General features: G+C 41.4%; 1 protein-coding gene across 2 annotated transcripts in view; it reads right to left on the bottom strand.

Moving 5' to 3' along the window:
• LOC311137425 (rho family-interacting cell polarization regulator 1-like) overlaps nucleotides 1-17,488 on the bottom strand; it is a 135,546-nt gene that overhangs the window by 70,824 nt on the left and 47,234 nt on the right. Inside the window, exon 1 of one of the 2 annotated variants that reach the window (XM_084171916.1) lies at nucleotides 16,097-16,565. The exons of the other annotated variant lie outside the window; for it this stretch is intronic. The gene's annotated coding sequence lies outside the window, so the exon portion shown is untranslated. Of the gene's footprint in view, nucleotides 1-16,096; nucleotides 16,566-17,488 lie in introns of those variants that run through there. 2 annotated transcript variants of the gene reach the window in all.

Genomic DNA, 17,488 nt, shown 5'->3' with positions numbered 1-17,488 from the left:
AGAATGTCAAGTTTAACCCTGTGGTTATTTCCATCGTCCAGTGACCGTGGTAGAGCAGCGCAGCTGACCGTTGCACAGTGAGGGACTTGGACCTCCCTGAACTCAAGACTTCCTGTTTAATCCCGAGCTGGCCACTAAGAGGCTTATGTGTCACTCGATGCTGTGGCACTACAGTCCTGCTACTCTACATCCAGCCTGGACACACAGAACCAGGAGAGACTAATTGCCCAATTACTACGTACATCAACACACCATTCTCTAACTCTGTTCATGTTATTTTCTTAAACTCTTTACTATGTCAATTAGAAATGGAAATCACTGCCCATTTACGATTCCCAGGACAGAGAGACTTTACCCATACAACCCTTTCTGTTGTAATTTCTTATCATATAATGACTTGGCTATGCCTTTAATTGGCTTCGATCTATGCATATAAACGTGGACGTCACTGCTCATCACGTCAGTAAAGGTTTACACAAGAAGGTTCTGGAGGAGGCTGTTGGTGGTGTAAGGCAGTTCTCCACCAATAAATTCACATTGGCACTTTTCAGCAGTTGAATCTAACAATCTAATAAGTAATATAAAACATGGCAGCAGAATTTGACAAAAATTCCATGGTAACGGAATCAGTTTTTTTTCCACAGAAACATTTACAAAAACTAATTTAGTGGAAGAACTGTGCAGATGCAAACTTTGGTAATGGGATTACAGTAAAATCTCCCTCAGGTTTTCATGCGACTACGTTTTCCAAAAACTCTTAAATATCTGCTCTGAATAAAGATTCAACGATGTCTGCAGAAAGAATGGGGTGTCAGCTATGACATGGCACCTTGAGTTATTGAACTCGAGTAAGTGAAGTGGATTTACACCCGGTAACGGAATTACAGTAACAGAATTACATCATGGGTCCCTGATCTGTACTACACAGAAATGCATAATTATTGATATGAATGTAATTCTCCTCATTTTACAAGTTTGGACATCACGCAGCACAGAAGAGTACAGTGTAGTACAATACAGCACAGCGAGCACAGCAGAGCAGTGTATAGTCCAGTAGAGTTAAGTACAGTAAAGTAAAGTATAGTACAGTACAATGTACTATACTTTATTGTACGGTAGTATTCAGATTTGGCCCAGTCCGGTCCGTCTGTGGACGTTAACATCAAGGCCAGGTTGGACCAAATTTCAACTACTTTTCAATGTCTATGGACGTCCGGTGCTCAGTAGGTGCTGGTTACAGTAAATGGAAGGAGAGGGGGCTGATGGTTAGGTGTCAGTAAGAGCTGGGAGAGGTGACATTAACTGGAGAGTGAGAGGCAGAGAGAGAGAGAGAGAGAAAGGGAGGGGTTGTCCAGACTCAGACTGTTTGACCGCCAGACAACAGAAAGACAAAGAAAACAGTTATGAGCTGAACATAATAGTATGCCAGTGGAAGGGAGGACAGTAGCAGGTGACCCAACTGTGGTTTGTGACTATTATGATTTCCCATTCTAGCCAATTCAGTTTCAGTAATTCCATTAGATTTTTTGCTAATTCTTAAGTGTTTTAATCACTTAATAATTCATCAACAAAATGTATATTAGTAAAATTACTATAACTAATTGGTTGGACTACCATTACTTGTTACTTCTGTGAACTTTCATCGTCCTTCCTCAAGAGAAAGAAATTAGAAAATATCTTAAAGATATGTGGGTTTTTGGTAACGGAATTACAAGGCACAAGGCAATATTTCTTAAACTTACAGAAGGGAAACAATTTCACCAAACCTAAATACTGTATAATTGTTGACATTACTTGGCAGGGGTCTTTATGACAACATGATTGTGTTTCTGATACCTTTTAAGACTTTTTCTGGTAGATGTTTTCTAAAACTCCTTTTCCATTTGTTTATAAAAAAATCAAAGCCTTTACTTATGCAACATTTTAAAAATGGAAAATGGTTGAATAATGTATTTATGCCTTCATTTCCCCAAAATATAGACTGTTAGCTTTCATTTGACACCCAATTTGATATGCGCCTATGAACTTCACGTTGGTGCTTATGGGAAATACCCTTATGTTATGATAGTCAAGTTCCAATCACCAATGTGGAATGCTGTATACCTCTCACTTTGTTGACCCTGACATGTGACCTGAAACACTGACCTTAAATCTATAAGAGCATTACAGGATGGGCGTGGTCGAGGGGTTTTGACCTAGTCCACTGCTGCCAAACACACCCCAAGATGAACTCCAGAATGTAAAGAGTACACAACAAGAATGAAGCTAGGAGCTGAGGAAAATATAAGACTTTTCTTGTATTAAAATAACTAAACATCTAGTTGTTCATATTTTAGCAAATAATTAACTAATCAATGATATGGTCGACACCTGTACTTAGGGTGGTCAAATTACATAGACTACTGTGTGCCTTCATTCTCTACATTGACTGATCACTTCAATGATAGAACACAAGTCACTTTAATAATGTTTACATATTGCTTTACTCATTTCATATGTATATACTGTATTATATTCTACTGTATTTTAGTCAATGCCACTCCGACATTGCTCGTCCTAATATTTATTTATTTCTTAATTCCATTCTTTTACTTTTAGATTTGTGTGTATTGTTGTGAATTGTTAGATACTATTGTACTGTTGGAGCTAGGAACACAAACATTTTGCTACACCCGCAATAAAATCTGCAAAATATGTGTATGTGACCAATACAATTTGATTTGATTCGATCATGTTGAAGTCTCCAATTACCATGACATCATATCTCTAAGACATCTACAGTGGGGAGAACAAGTATTTGATACACTGCCGATTTTACCAATTTTCCTACTTACAAAGCATGTAGAGGTCTGTAATTTTTATCATAGGTACACTTCAACTGTGAGAGACGGAATCTAAAACAAAAATCCAGAAAATCACATTGTATGATTTTTAAGTAATACATTTGCATTTTATTGCATGACATAAGTATTTGATACATCAGAAAAGCAGAACTTAATATTTGGTACAGAAACCTTTGTTTGCAATTACAGAGATCATACGTTTCCTGTAGGTCTTGACCAGGTTTGCACACACTGCAGCAGGGATTTTGGCCCACTCCTCCATACAGACCTTCTCCAGATCCTTCAAGTTTCGGGGCTGTCACTGGGCAATACGGACTTTCAGCTCCCTCCAAAGATGTTCTATTGGGTTCAGGTCTGGAAACTGGCTAGGCCACTCCAGGACCTTGAGATGCTTCTTACGGAGCCACTCCTTAGTTGCCCTGGCTGTGTGTTTCCTGTCATGCTGGAAGACCCAGCCACGACCCACCTTCAATGCTCTTACTGAGGGAAGGAGGTTGTTGGCCAAGATCTCGCGATACATGGCCCCATCCATCCATCCTCCCCTCAATATGGTGCAGTCTTCCTGTCCCCTTTGCAGAAAAGCATCCCCAAAGAATGATGTTTCCACCTCCATGCTTCACGGTTGGGATGGTGTTCTTGGGGTTGTACTCATCCTTCTTCTTCCTCCAAACATGGCGAGTGGAGTTTAGACCAAAAAGCTCTATTTTTGTCTCATCAGACCACATGACCTTCTCCCGTTCCTCCTCTGGATCATCCAGATGGTCATTGGCAAACTTCAGATGGGCCTGGACATGGCTGGCTTGAGCAGGGGGACCTTGCGTGTGCTGCAGGATTTTAATCCATGACGGCGTAGTGTGTTACTAATGGTTTTCTTTGAGACTGTGGTCCCAGCTCTCTTCAGGTCATTGACCAGGTCCTGCCGTGTAGTTCTGGGCTGATCCCTCACCTTCCTCATGATCATTGATGCCCCACGAGGTGAGCTCTTGCATGGAGCCCCAGACCGAGGGTGATTGACCGTCATCTTGAACTTCTTCCATTTTCTAATAATTGCGCCAACAGTTGTTGCCTTCTCACCAAGCTGCTTGCCTATTGTCCTGTAGCCCATCCCAGCCTTGTGCAGGTCTACAATTGTATCCCTGATGTCCTTACACAGCTCTCTGGTCTTGGCCATTGTGGAGAGGTTGGAGTCTGTTTGACTGAGTGTGTGGACGGGTGTCTTTTATACAGGTAACGAGTTCAAACAGGTGCAGTTAATACAGGTAATGAGTGGAGAACATGAGGGCTTCTTAAAAGAAAAACTAACAGGTCTGTGAGAGCCGGAATTCTTACTGGTTGGTAGGTGATCAAATACTTATGTCATGCAATAAAATGCAAATTAATTACTTAAAAATCATACAATGTGATTTTCTGGATTTTTGTTTTAGATTCCGTCTCTCTCACAGTGGAAGTGTACCTATGATAAAAATGACAGACCTCTACATGCTTTGTAAGTAGGAAAACCTGTAAAATCGGCAGTGTATCAAATACTTGTTCTCCCCACTGTATATATATTTACAAAAAATATATATGGGGGATTGGAAATTATTCAGAGAATTACATTGATGGAAGCCACAATCTATTTGCAATATTAAAGCAGATCAATTATTTCAGGCACTTTGAATGGCGCGTGGATCTGAGAAAAATAGCAGCCGCGCAACGTCTACGCTTCACACACAAACCTGTAGCAGGTAACATTGACTTCAGTAAGACTAACAACTCCATATCACGCAAGTCTCACGGACATGGATTTCACGCGCGTGGTGTAGCTGGGCCGTAACACTTCATGTGTGGAGTAGCCCTGCACAGCGCAGACCTGAACCTCCACACATACACCTATAGAGTGTTGCTAACCTTGTCTCCAGGCTATTTGGGGAGGAAGTGTCTGGTGAACGAGTCTAAAGTGTAGAGAACACTGTTTCAGTTGATTTGTTTTGCATAGTTCTTCTTCCAGATATAGGGTTAATTAATTTGGGGCTTACCCCATGAAAGGGGAGCTCTGAAAAGAAAACATCTAACAGAGAAATGTTCACTTCCTGTTTTGAATGCAGACATCAACTAAATTGAGCTAAATCTGATAAACATCTGACAGTCTGGTCTCCTGCAGAGGGCCCTGTTCACTGTGCTGTCTGTACTGCCAGAGAACAACAGGGTTACTAGAGATGATAAACAAGGGGCTCTAGGAGGCACGGCCCACAGTTTGGGAACCCCTGCTCTACACTATACTTGCTTGTTTTGTTACATAAACTGAAATTAGGCTTACTACTACAATTTTAGCAACCAGGAAATGGCGGAGCAATATCTGCATAGTGCATCTTTAAGATAATTGTCAGTGTGTGTGAGCCTACCCACACACACTTTGGAACAAAAGTCACAAGCCTTAGATCTAAACACTCAAGTGTAGTACAAGACCCAGAGAGGATAGGCACCTTGCAGCCCCACAAAATAGGAGTTTGATTTCACTGGTGAACGTATTGGAAGTGAAAAGATTTGTATGATTTCTCCGGTCATTATTAGACATGCATTTCAGTGAGCTCTTCATACAATGGCTTGCGAAAGTATTCACCCCCCTTGGCATTTTTCCTATTTTGTTGCCTTACAACCTGGAATTAAAATTGATTTTTGGGGGGTTTGTATCATTTGATTTACACAACATGCAAAATATGTTTTATTGTGAAACAAACAAGAAATAAGACAAAAAAACTGAAAACGTGAGCGTTGATAACTATTCACCCCTCCAAAGTCAATACTTTGTAGAGCCACCTTTTGCAGCAATTACAGCTCCAAGTCTCTTGGTGTATGTCTCTATAAGCTTGGCACATCCAGCAACTGGGATTTTTGCCCATTAGTCAAGACAAAACTGCTCCAGCTCCTTCAAGTTGGATGGGTTCCGCTGGTGAACAGCAATATTTAAGTCATACCACAGATTCTCAATTGGATTGAGGTCTGGTCTTTGACTAGGCCATTCCAAAACATTTCAATGTCTCCTCTTAAACCACTCGAGTGTTGCTTTAGCAGTATGCTTAGGGTCATTGTCCTGCTGGAAGGTGAACCTCCGTCCCAGTCTCAAATCTCTGGAAGACTGAAACAGGTTTCCCTCAAGAATTTCCCTGTATTTAGCGCCATCCATAATTTCTTCAATTCTGATCAGTTTCCCAGTCCCTGCTGATGAAAAACATCTCCACAGCATGATGCTGCCACCACCATGCTTCACTGTGGGGATGGTGTTCTCGAGGTGATGAGAAGTGTTGGGTTTGCGCCAGACATAGCGTTTTCCTTGATGGCCAAAAAGCTCAATTCTAGTCTCATATGACCAGAGTACCTTCTTCCATATGTTTGGGGAGTCTCCCACATGGCTTTTGGCAAACACCAAACTTTTGCTTATTTTTTTCTTTAAGCAATGGCTTTTTTCTGGACACTCTTCCGTAAAGCCCAGCTCTGTGGAGTGTACGGCTTAAAGTGGTCCTATGGACAGATACTCCAATCTCCGTTGTGGAGCTTTGCAGCTCCTTCAGGGTTATCTTTGGTCTCTTTGTTGCCTCTCTGATTAATGCCCTCCTTGCCTGGTCCGTGAGTTTTGGTGGGCGGCCCTCTCTTGGCAGGTTTGTTGTGGTGCCATATCCTTTCAATTTTTTTATAATGGATTTAATGGTGCTCCATGGGATGTTCAAAGTTGCAGATATTTCTTTATAACCCAACTCTGATCTGTACTTCTCCACAACTTTGTCTCTGACCTGTTTGGAGAGCTCCTTGGTCTTCATGGTGCTGCTGGCTTGGTGGTGCCCCGTGCTTAGTGGTGTTGCAGACTCTGGGGCCTTTCAGAACAGGTGTATATATACTGAGATCATGTGACAGATCATGTGACATTTAGATTGCACACAGGTGGACTTTATTTAACTAATTATGTGACTTCAAGGTAATTGGTTGCACAAGATCTTATTTAGGGGCTTCATACCAAAGGGGGTGAATAAATATGCACGCACCACCTTTCCGTTATTTATTTTTTAGATTTTCTTTTAAACAAGTTATTTTTTTAATTTCACCAATTTGGACTATTTTGTGTATGTCCATTACATGAAATCCAAATAAAAATCCATTTAAATTACAGGTTGTAATGCAACAAAATAGGAAAAAAGCCAAGGGGGATGAATACTTTTGCAAGGCACTGTAGCAGGAAAATCACTTAACACACGTCACAAAGTACTGAGCCATAATTAATGTAGTTTCCCCCTGAATAGTGAAATACCATTGTCACACAAATTGCCCTGAGGAAAGGAGAACAGACATAAAAGGTGCAAAAAGCCCTGAAGAAGAAATATGCCATTTACACTGAATGACTGACACACTGAACAACAGCTCATAGACTTGATGATCACAAGACACTGTTGTCCCCCAGCGCCCTGGGGTATAAACACAAGAGAAGCAACATTACAACAGCAAGAAGGTATTTCAGTCAGTGAGGAGCTGCTTCCCTTACGATTTCAGTGTGTGACGTGAGGATGAGGGTGACTTGGACACCTTCCTCTCAACTCAACAGTCAAGCTATTAGCTACACAGAGACTGTAAGCTGATTACCCAACCATACCTGCTGCTGCCTGGGACCGAGAAAACCTGCCAAGACATGCAGGCAGGTTTCTGTTTTATATAATAATAATAATAATAATAATAATAATAATAATAATAATAATAAATAAATAAATAACAAATATACACTAAGTGTACAAAACATTATGAACACCTGCTCTTTCCATGAGAGACTGACCAGGTGAATGCTACGATCCCTTATTGATGTCACCTTTTAAATCCACTTCAAACGGTGTATATGAGGGGAGGTAACAGGTTAAAGAATGATTTTTAAGCCTTGAGACATGCCATTCAGAGGGTGAATGGGCAAGACAAAATATTTAAGTGCCTTTAAAACGGGGAATGGTAGTAGGTACCAGGCGCACCGGTTTGTGTTAAGAACTGCAACACTGCTGGGTTTTTCACGCTCAACAGTTTCCCGCGTGTATCAAGAATGGTCCACCACAAAGGACAACTTTTGGAGTCAACATGGGCCAGCATTCCTGTGGAATGCTTGACACCTTGTAGAGTCCATGCCCTGACGAAGTGAGGTTATTCTGAGGGCAAAAGGGAGCGTGCAACGCAATATTAGGAAGGTGTTCTTAATGTTTTGTACACTCACAGTATGTATGTATGCATGTATACACACACACACACACACACACACACACACACACACACAAACAGTCAAAAGTTTGGACACACCTACTCATTTAAGGGTTTTTCTAATATTTTTACTATTTTCTACATTGTAGAATAATAGTGAAGACATCAAAACTATGAAATAACACATATGGAATCATGTAGTAACTAAAAAAGTGTTAAACAAATCAAAATATATTTTATATTTGAGATTCTTCAAATAGCCACCCTTTGCCTTGATGACAGCTTTGCACACGCTTGGCATTCTCTCAACCAGCTTCATGAGGTAGTCACCTGGAATGCATTTCAATTAACAGTTGTGCCTTGTTCAAAGTTAATTTGTGGAATTTCTTTCCTTCTTAATGCGTTTGAGCCAATCAGTTGTGTTGTGACAAGATATGGGGGGGGGGTATACAGAAGATCGCCCTATTTGGTAAAAGACCAAGTCCATATTATGGCAAGAACAGCTCAAATAAGTAAAGAGAAACAACAGTCCATCATTACTTTAAGACATGAAGGTCAGTCAATACGGAAAATGTCAAGAACTTTGAAAGTTTCTTCAAGTGGAGTGCAAAAACCATCAAGCGGTATGATGAAACTGGCTCTCATGAGGACCGCCACAGGAATGGAAGACCCAGAGTTACCTCTGCTGCAGAGGATAAGTTCATTAGAGTTACCAGCCTCAGAAATTGCATCCCAAATAAATGCTTCACAGAGTTCAGGTAACAGACACTGTTCAGAGGGGATTGTGTGAATCAGGCCTTCATGGTCCAATTGCTGCAAAGAAACCACTACTAAAGGACACCAATAAGAAGAAGAGACCTGCTTGGGCCAAGTAACACGAGCAATGGACATTAGACCGGTGGAAATGTGTCCTTTGGTCTGGAGTCCAAATTTGAGATTTTTTGTTCAAACCGCTGTGTCTTTGTGAGACGCGGTGTGGGTGAACGGATGATCTCTGCATGTGTAGTTCCCACCGTGGAGCATGGAGGAGGTGGTATTATGGTGTGGGGGTGCTTTGCTTGTGACACGGTCTGTGATTTATTTAGAATTCAAGGCACACTTAACCAGCATGGCTACCACAGCATTCTGCAGCGATACGCCATCCCATCTGGTTAGCGCTTAGTGGGACTATCATTTGTTTTTCAACAGGACAATGACCCAACATTGCTGTGTAAGGGCTATTTTACCAAGAAGGAGAGTGATGGAGTGCTGCATCAGATGACCTGGCCTCCACAATCCCCCGACCTCAACCCATTTGAGATGGCTTGGGATGAGTTGGACCGCAGAGTGAAGGAAAAGCAGCCAACAAGTACTCAGCATATGTGGGAACTGCTTCAAGATTGTTGGAAAAGCATTCCAGGTGAAGCTGGTTGAGAGAATGCCAAGAGTGTGCAAAGCTGTCATCAAGGCAAAGGGTGGCAATTTGAAGAATCTCAAATATAAAATATTTTGATTTGTTTAACACTTTTTTGGTTACTACATGATTCCATATCTGTTATTTCATAGTTTTGATGTCTTCACTATTATTCTACAATGTAAATAATAGTAAAAATAAAGAAAAACCCTTGAAATAGTAGGTGTGTCCAAACTTTTGACTGGTACTAATATATATATATATATATATATATATATATCTCCATATCCAACGCGATTTACAGTCATGCGTGCATACATTTTACATATGGGTGGTCCCAAGAATCGAACCCACTACCCTGGCTATCATCTGAGCTTCAAAGCCTAGAGCATCCACACAGGTACAGGCAGGGCGAAGACAGAGGGAGTCTGATTGAGGAATAGAGAGAGACACACAAAGAAAGGAGGAAGTAACAGCAGGCATGTCTGTCATTGGCAATGTAGTCCTTTTCAAAAGAACATATGTATACCATTTCACCTTTGGAAAAGGTAACCCAGGCTGGCCTGTCCTTTTCATTTTTGAACTCCAGGACCTCTGAATTTGATCATAAACACAACACCCAGAAATGTTCTTATCAATATAATAATAATAATAAATAATAATAATTTGGTGGGTGCTTATATTTGACCTATTTCACAATATACAAGTATGTATTATACACATGTGAATTGGAAATGTGTTTTTTGCATATCCCAACTCCCCCTGAGATACCCTCGGAGAGTGGGGTCATGGCCAGTGTCAGCCATTATCAACAGCGACCCTGGATCAATTAGCGTTAAGTGCCTTGCTCAAGGGCACATCAACAGATTTTTCACCTTGTCGGCTTGGGGATTTGAACTAGCGACCTTTCGGTTACTGGCCAACGCTCTAACCGCCCTACATAGGGGCAATTTTTTTAAAGTAGTCCTTGTGCATGGAGTTTGTTTGCTTAACTTTGCAATCAGTTATTTTTGTTAGGCATATATTTTATTGTGAAATATCTTAGTCTCAGCCTCATTCTGTTACCTTGGAATTGCCCCTATGTAGAGTTGTATGGTTTGTTTAACTTTGCAATCGTTATTTGTTTCACATACAAATCTGAGTCTCAGCATCATTCTGTTACTGTGGAATTGCCCATTGGCATCAGAGAATATAGTGCACTTAAAGTTGTCTGGACTCTGGATGTCAATACCTAGTTAATCTGTGTTTAAGCTTACACTTGTTCTGTTCTGTTGTACTTCTGTACATGAACACGTCTAGCCTTCGTATGTGCAGCATAACCATGGGTGTACAAAGCATTGAATGTGTCTGTATGCATCTGTCTGTATTTGTATATTTAAAAAAATTATACATACATATATAAATGCAACATGCAACAATTTAAAAGATTTTGCTGAGTTACAGTTAATGTAAGGAAATCAGTCAATTGAAATAAATTCATTATGCCCTAATCTATGGATTTCACCTGACTGGGCAGGGGCACAGCCATGTGTGGGCCTGGGAGGGCATAAGCTTTATTACATACAGAAATACTCCTCTGCACCCCCCTACCCCAAATTGCACGCTCCCTCAAAACTTGAGACATCTGTGGCATTGTGTTGTTTGACAAAACTGCACATTTTAGAGTGGCCTTTTATTGTCCTCCAAATGGTAGACCTCCACAAGTCTGGTTCATCCTTGGGAGCAATTTCCAAACACCTGAAGGTACCACGTTCATCTGTACAAACAATAGTACGCAAGTATAAACACCATGTGACCACGCAACAAAAAGTATCTATATCCACAGTAAAACTAGTTCAATATTGACATAACCTGAAAGGCCGCTCAGCAAGGAAGAAGCCACTGCTCCAAAACCACCATAAAAAAGCCAGACTACGGTTTGCAACTGCACATGGGGACAAAGATCGTACTTTTTGGGAAATGTCCTCTGGTCTGATGAAACAAAAATAGAACTGTTTGGCCATAATGACCATCGTTATGTTTGGAGGAAAAAGGGGGGTGCTTGCAAGCCGAAGAACACCATCCCAACCGTGAAGCACGGAGGTGGCAGCATCATGCTGTGGGGGTGCTTTGCTGCAGGAGGGACTGGTGCACTTCAAAAAATAGATGGCATCATGAGGAAGGAAAATTATGTGGATATATTGAAGCAACATCTCAAGACATCAGTCAGGAAGTTAAAGCTTGGTCGCAAATGGGTCTTCCAAATGGACAATGACCCCAAGCATACTTCCAAAGTTGTGGCAAAATGGCTTAAGGACAACAAAGTCAAGGTATTGGAGTGACCATCACAAAGCCCTGACCTCAATCCTATTGAAAATGTGTGGGCAGAACTGAAAAAGCGTGTGTGAGCAAGGAGGCCTACATACCTGACTCAGTTACACCAGCTCTGTCAGGAGGAATGGGCCAAAATTCACCCAACTTATTGTGGGAAGCTTGTGGAAGGCTACCCGAAACATTTGACCCAAGTTAAACAATTTAAAGGCAATGCTACCAAATACTAATTGAGTGTATGGAAACTTCTGACCCACTGGGAATGTGATGAAATAAATAAAAGCTTAAATAAATCAATCATTCTCTCTACTATTATTCTGACATTTCACATTCTTAAAATAAAGTGGTGATCCTAACTGACCTAAGACAGGGAATTTGTACTAGGATTAAATGTCAGGAATTGTGAAAAACTGAGTTTAAATGTATTTGGCTAAGGTGTTTGTAAACTTCCAACTTCAACTTTACCTTGTAGTTAAGCCATATGACGTAGCCTGTCATTGACCCGCTCTGCACGATCATGATGTCATTATCAGCGGCCCCACGCTGTGTGCTCTAAGCAGCAGTGAGTTATACAATTCAAACTTCTCAAAATAACATTTGGATTACATTGTTGATCTCTGTCTCCTATTTTTGATTTACTGTGTTTTACAACTGGAATGAACACAGTATTTCGAACTACACTCATAGCATAGATAATGTCAATTCATTATTTATCATTCTGTATTCATTTCTTTACTCCCCACAATCAGATATTGCTCATATAACATACTGCATTATCTAAACAATTAAGCCCAGTAAGAAAAACACTGTAAACAACTACACGCAGAACAGAGCTCATGTAATTAGGGTATCTGAGTGCAGTTTAGCTGCACAGGGCTTTTATACAGCTGTCATACTTCATAGCCATCACCGCATTGCCACCACATAACTGTAATTCCTGCAGCTTCCTGTTTGAACAAGCTCAGGGAGCTTGACAGCTACACTGTGGTCTCTTATTTTTTCTGTGAGTTCTGAATAATACTCTTGGCTGCCTTATTGTAGCACAGTGTTCTGAAATAGACTAGACTGGGCTGGGCTACCCTGCACTGTCGCTTCCCTGCACTCTGTCGCTTCCAAGATGTTCTGAGCAGAGCATTCATTGTTCCCCCCAATGTCGCAGAACTAGAGGGTTTGTGCCAATAGAATAATAATAAAGAGATTAGTATTATGAAGTAATGACTGACAGTGAACCAACAACACCCAACCTCGTAACACTCAACAAGAGCCAAACACATCAACAAACACTAATTGTGTCCTTAATTAAAGTGGTTGATATGACTGTGTGTGTGTGTACGCAAGCAATTATACTGTGGGTGAGCTTGGGTGCATTTGAGTGTGTGTGTGTTTTTGGTTTTACTATTCTTGTGGGGACCAGAAGTTCTCACAAGGATAGTAAAACAAGGGATATTCTGATAATTGGGGACATTTCGCTGGTCCCCACAAGGAAAAAGGCTATTTTAGACTGATGGGTTAGGTTACGGGTTAGGGTTAGAATTAGGGTTAGGTAAAATAGGATTTTGAATGGGAATCAATTGTTTGGTCCCCACAAGGATAGTAAAACCAACGTGTGTATGTGTATGAGAAAGAGAGATCACATTTAATTGGCTGCATGTCCGATTTCAGGAACACAGCCAGGGCTATATGCTGACCTTTTTTTACAAGAACATGGCGCCTAAATTGAAAGATGTAGGCACACACAAAGAAATTTAGTAGCACAATGACAAATATTTGAGGTAATAAAGCTAGGATCCTTCATATTTAGGCGCATATGCGAGTAAATTGGTCGCACTGTAGAGCCCTGACAGTCACCCACAGGAAGTCATTAACTGCAGAGGGCCCGGTGGCGAGGAGCAGAGGGCATGCTGGGAGAAGAACGTTAGGCCAAATGCACCCTACTAAGGTTGACAGTCGGGCTGTATATTTTATGTGTGTGGATGGTAGTTCAAGGACCCTAAAGTGCTCTGGCTGGTTCCTCATTACTGACTCACACAGCAAACAGAAACCAGGTGCATGACATTGGAACATCATGTCTTCCTCCTACACAACCTCAAAGATTCATCTAAGCTCTGTTAGACGGTTTCCGCTTGACCCTATTAAACACGGTACGTGTATACTATACCATAATAGGAGTATTGCTGAAGACATAGTTGGATTGATTTATCCACATACAAATCTCCAACAAAACAGAAAGTCTACATACAATCCTGCAATCTTTGCCTCACATTCTATGTTTTGTTGCATGATCAACAGGTCTCTGTTCCTAGTGGGCATCGCAGATTCATGGGAAGCAGCATAGCTGGTCTTTATTCTACCTCGGCCACAAGCATAGCTATTTTCAGGATGGCTGTACAAAAACAAACAACAACCTAGCTGTGCACAAAGTGTTTGTGTACATTCTGACACATTCTGCAGGGTTAAGGCGTCAGCATGCTTCAGTTCGGCTGGCGACTAGTGTGCTTGCATAATCCCTTAAAAGAGATTCTCTTGAAAAAAAAACAGCAATAGTACTGTTTGCCGAAAAAACCCTTACCGAAGTCCAAAACGAACAAAAATGTCACAAAATGTTGTCATAATATATGCACAAACTCTTGCTTGGGAAGCATGCAGACACCTTTAGAGGGAAGCAGGGCCGGAGACAGGGAAGGGATACTGAGATCTGTGGACAGGGCGATGGGTGTGAGAGACTACCACAACAACAACCGCATGGATGACCAGGGTGAATTGCAACAGGCCATAAAGATATATGCTATGTGTCTGTGCAAGACCAACACTGACGAACACATGCACATGGTGTAGACAGACAAGACAGAAAGACAGAGAGACACATTCCTCATATCCCAACATAACCCCACTCATTCCTCCCCCGACCCCTGTCGCTGCAAAACCACTACATGCTATCATGTTCACAAAAAAAACATTTTCTGAAGGTTGAGGGATCTTTTACTGCCCTACCAGCCTTGTCAGCCTCTTGTGTGTGAGTGTATAGACCACTGAGAGAAAAAGACTCCTAGTCTACTTCCTTCTGCATATCCCTGTCATCATAATAGTTTTTGTTGATCAAATCATCACCTAAATTAGGCCCCCTGACAGCGGTCGAGCCCTTGCACAAAGGGCAGATTGTGTGGAACATTTTGGACTTTTTGATTATATGCCATAACTGTTACATTAGGCCTAAAACCTTCTCAAGAGTGAGTCAACTTCACATCAATGACTATATCCATTTAGATTATGAAGGGAGGTTAGTTATTATTGTCCAATGTCCTCCACATGATGATGGTTTTACATTAGGCTACTACTACTACTACTACTACTACTACTACTACTACTACTACTACTACTACACTGAATTGAAGGAGACCATTTATCAAGTGAATATTAGTTTTCTGGAAACTTCTATGTTTACAAGCAGAACCTTTACTATAAACAGCTTCACTCCAAACTTGGGATGTGGTTGCCTATTTTATCCAGATGCTTTTTCTATCTATTGAAAACGTAGAAATCTGCACCCAGTGTAAGGCAGTTTCATCACTGGCAGAAATAGGTTACATTCCCTAGCATGGGTGTAAAAAAAAAAAAAGTCAACAGAAGGATTAGATTGTTGGAGATTAACTATATAAGAGGGATATCAGCAAGCAGCAGCAACGAAACAAAGACAACGAGAAGATTCGCAAAACAAAATGTTACAGTGTAGCGCCAGAAGTGATTCACTTGCAGACTGACAGCTGATACACTAACATTTAAAAGGCATTGGTGCTTCCATAAACATATTAACACATGATTGTTTAGTGACATGCTGTGTATGTCGACCTCTGTTTCATAAAAAGCCTGAATTATTTTCCCGTTGCTTGAGTTATTAATACCCGTGGTTACCCGGCATTTATCTCGCATTCATTTCAAATATCAAACAAAGCCCAGTTAACAGACAAGGCTCTCTTTGTCATCATGACACTGGGCAACTATAAGCCCTCTCCGTGTACCCTGCGGTCATCATGGGTCTATCACAGCTGCGTCACCCATGACAATCTGCTGGAGGATTCCACCAACACACAACACAAAATAGACCAAAATGTCTTATAAAATAACACTTGACTGTAAATAGCCAGGCCTCTAGTCTACATACAGTCCGTTGTGTGCTTAAATGGTCTCAAAATTGTGCTTCACATGACTTCTTGTAGCCGGGCTATGCAGAAGACTGCAAAAAATCGTGTGAAAATAGAATTAAAGATACACACTTCTTAAATGCACACAGAAATGCCATACTTGGGACACAGGGTTGAACAATAAGATAAACACAAATTCAACATACATGTCTGCCGCCAGGGTAGGTAGCCTATCAGCCGATGTTAGTCCCGATGTTAGTCACTCCAAATCTTTGAATCCGAATTTCAAATGAAAATGTCAAATCAATAAAAAGTAAACTAATTCCGCGAGTTCCTTCATCGGAAATAGGCAAATTATACAAATAAATTCCAAGAGACTTCTTCACGCGATGCTGTAAAGCTCCGTTGTCATTTGCCCTCCAATTTCTCGAGTGTCACTTTCTCCCTCTGCTGCAAGCGAAGATGAAGGCTTCCTTATTACGGAAGGGGTGTGGACAAACCAATGAGGATGAAAAAGTCGTCCATAAACCGACCTGGGTCCGTGACTTCTCAAGGGCTTTTTGGAGAAATGGCGAAAACAGGCACCAATATCATAAAAGGCGCCACCGTTTTGCGCCTTGTAGCCTACCAACTCCTGTTGAGCGCTCGAGAGTTCATCCGCGGGTGTAACTGCAAACACAGACCGACACACTCACTCAACTAGGAGGTGCTGGGTATGGCAGCAATGTGCTGGTGAAAGGAGGGAGGGCCACGGGGGATTTTCAGCCGTGTGCGCCTCTTGCGTCTTGTGAGTTGGAATATAAATGTCTCCCATTCACCCCCTGCGCTTACCCAAATGGGCTTTGGCATGCAAGCTGCACTTGGAAATAAAGGTCTTCATGGGTCTACCCAAACCCCAATTCCTGAGACCCGAACCGGGACCTCAGCTGGTCCAGGACAGGTCCAAAATTCAATTTTCCCTCAGGTCCAGGTCGGGTCCTGTTTGATTGTTATCGGGTCTTGGGTCTATGTAACCACAGCTGATAGACCAGAGTGGACCCGAATGGACCCAACCACGGCTCTGAATAGCCTATAGCATATTTATGTTATGCTAATAAGCTGAATGTATTGACTTATAGAAGGCCTAGCCAACATATAAAGAGCTATTTGTTAACCAGAAGCGCAACTTGGCTGATAAACATTATTTTTTGTCACTCTGGTCCAATCGGTTCTGGTCTAGATGTTAGGTTACAGGTCAGTTCGAGGTCTGGTTGTCGTCGGGTCCATTCTGGTTCAGGACTGATTGGCCTCGGGTCGAACCTGAGAAGACCTCTCTTTGGAAATACACACAGTATATAAAGTTGTTGACAGGGAATGTGTAGTCTATGCTCAAACTAATGTCCCAGAAACTGATTCCATATCCTAAACTGGTCACATCTCCACTACAGGAACCACAAGGTAAGGTCGGTAGATGTATTCTATTGCCCACATTTTCTTGACAGTTTATTTCTCACCATAATTTGCTCATATGCAGGTTTAATTATAGACTGATTAAGCTGCACAGTCCTCCGAGGTGAAGTTAGTAGGGAGAGAGAGTAAGCCTATGTGATATCTAGAGG

This window comes from Coregonus lavaretus (genome assembly GCF_964263955.1).
Source record: "Coregonus lavaretus genome assembly, chromosome: 11".
NCBI classification, from domain to species: domain Eukaryota; kingdom Metazoa; phylum Chordata; class Actinopteri; order Salmoniformes; family Salmonidae; genus Coregonus; species Coregonus lavaretus.
Note: the sequence above shows the minus strand (reverse complement) of the source record. Positions and strands in the feature narration are given on the sequence as shown.